Source organism: Empidonax traillii, unplaced genomic scaffold (assembly GCF_003031625.1).
Source record: "Empidonax traillii isolate 1590-97213 ecotype Southwest subspecies unplaced genomic scaffold, ASM303162v1 scaffold4485:size22046, whole genome shotgun sequence".
Taxonomy (NCBI): Eukaryota; Metazoa; Chordata; class Aves; order Passeriformes; family Tyrannidae; genus Empidonax; species Empidonax traillii.
In genome coordinates, this window is record NW_020959678.1 from 15,716 (window position 1) to 17,926 (window position 2,211).

Genomic DNA, 2,211 nt, shown 5'->3' on the forward strand with positions numbered 1-2,211 from the left:
AAAAGGAGAGCGACTGCAGCTGCACAAATTCTGGGGACAAGCATGGGGGCTACTTCAGTCCCCACAACAGGCACTGCAGCCACTCAATCTCCAGCCACAGGCACTGCAGCCACTTCTGTCCCTGCACCACGCCCTGCGTTTACTGGGGGGCCACTCAGACTGCAGCTCCTCCCCTCCCTGCAATAAGCAGTGCAGCTACTCCAGTTCCAGTGTCAAGCACTGGGGCTACTCACATCCCAGTGACTGATACCACAGACACTCAGACTTCAACATTGCAGATGTGCAGATGAACCAACAACTATTTATTAGGAGCCATTCCACCATCTTCTTCTTTTTATCCTTTTTGCCTTGACAGCCGGTCCTGAAGAGTTTCCAAAGCAGAGGTTGTCTGGCGGATGACCAAGCAGTGTGTTCCTGTGAGGAAGAGAATTGAAGTGACTTGAAAAGGCACCTTTGGAGAAATTGTCTTGGGCTGGAAGGTCTCCACAGTGCCCTTTCAAGAGGTGGAGAGGGTGCAGCCCTCCTTAGCAGATTTCTCCCTGTACTTAGCAAATTGCAGTCAATTGGCCAATGAAACTTCTTTTAAAGAAGTATCCTTAGCAAAGCAAGAAGAAAAAAAAAAAAGGCCTTCTCAAATTGTGCACTCATTTGCTGCTGCTGTGGGCAAGAAGGCAGCCAGAGCTGCACGTCCTTGGCAAGCCTGGTCAGGGTTCCTGCAGGGTTTGGCATGAGGAGAGGGTTTCTGCCACCCCTTGAGGGTTTCTGCAGGGTTATAGAATTGTGCAGGGAGGACAGGATCTTTAAGATGATTGCGTCTGACAAAACACTGGCGTGTCCACCAGTGAACTCTGTCCCTAAGGGCCATTCAGCATTGCTGTCCTCTCCGTACTTCGGGAGCCGTCTACTGGGAATGAGCCAGAATTGCCCCTTTTACCTTTTCACCACGGCGACTCAACTCCCAGGAGAAATGCTTCCCTTTCTTCTTCCTTCCTTATTTCCTGCCTGTCTTCCTGCCTTCCTTCCTCCTTCTTTCCTTCGTGCCTCCCTCCCTCGCCTCATCGCCTTTCCTTCCTTGTCTTCCTTTGTCCCTCTCCCTATCCCTGCCCCCATCGCTCCCTTCCTTCAGTTCAGTTCAGTGTGGAGTTGATCAAGGAAGGAGCCTCTTCCCACTTCAAAACCATAGCAAAGACCGCAGAAGTGGGACTTTCCATCTGTAAGAAATAATGGACAATTGAGAAGGGAACAAAGAGCTTATTCACAGGGTGACAAGGAAGGGAATCTTCCAGGAGAGTTGAGCTCTTACAGAGTTTTTATTCCGAGTCCCACTCAGAGAAAGCCGTCCTGAAATGGTGTGGTTATCTCCTGTAGTCCCTGGACTGCTTTGCTGCAACAATCACAGGAACCAGTCTGGAGAGGGGCTCGGCTGATTGTAGAAATGGATGCTGCCAAAAGGGGAAAAAACAAGAGAGGACACATTACTTTCCAAACTCACAGGCTCAAGCAGGACTCCTCTGGTTGCCAGAAGGATGCAGAAATAGGACAGAGGGGACCATCTGCAACTCTGTCTTCTTGTCCAGGACCTTGCTATCCCAGGCAAAGCTGGTCCATAATCAACAAATTCATTCCTCAAGGTGTCTTCTGAGAAGGAGGTGTTTTTGGGCAGAGTGGTGAAACACTGGCACAGGTTGCCCAGGGAGCTGGGAGGTGCCCCAGCCCTGGAAACATTTGAGGTCATGCCAGAAGGAGCTGCAAGCAACCTGATCTCCTTGAAAGTGTCCCTGCCCAGGGCAGAGCACTTGGACTCGATGACCTTCACAGGGGCCTTGCAACCCCCAGCAGTGTAGGATCCTGCTTAGTTTTCACTGGAAAAGCACCAGGCGTGGAGAGTACCAGGAGGGGGGCCCATCTGCTGCCTTGGAGTTTAGCCCAGAAGCAATCCCTGACATGGCACAGCTGTTCCACCTGCAGCCACTTCCCTCTTTACCTGCAGAAGCTCCTGGGCAGACGCTCGCCTCTCCTCGTCCTCTGCAGGCAGCAGTTCAGGAAGTCATGCAAGAGAGAGGAGTGTAGCCAGGGCTTCTGCAGCTTTGGGGTCCTTTCTCTGGCTATCAGGTCTTGAGCCTGAAGAGAAAGGAAACATGAGCCTCTGCCTCTTTCTTCCATAGCCGTACCTGAGCACCCAGACCCCGCTGATTAAGCTCCAGCCTCCAG

The 2,211-nt window shown here is 51.9% G+C and overlaps 1 long non-coding RNA gene across 1 annotated transcript; it reads right to left on the reverse strand.

Annotated features, from left to right (window-relative positions):
• Nucleotides 1-1,113: 1,113 nt before the first annotated feature.
• Nucleotides 1,114-2,024, reverse strand: LOC114072921. Its single transcript, XR_003574249.1, has 3 exons — nt 1,985-2,024; nt 1,304-1,442; nt 1,114-1,211 (listed from the first exon to the last, which is right to left on the reverse strand). It is a non-coding gene; the product is annotated as an uncharacterized LOC114072921 (long non-coding RNA).
• Nucleotides 2,025-2,211: the final 187 nt, after the last annotated feature.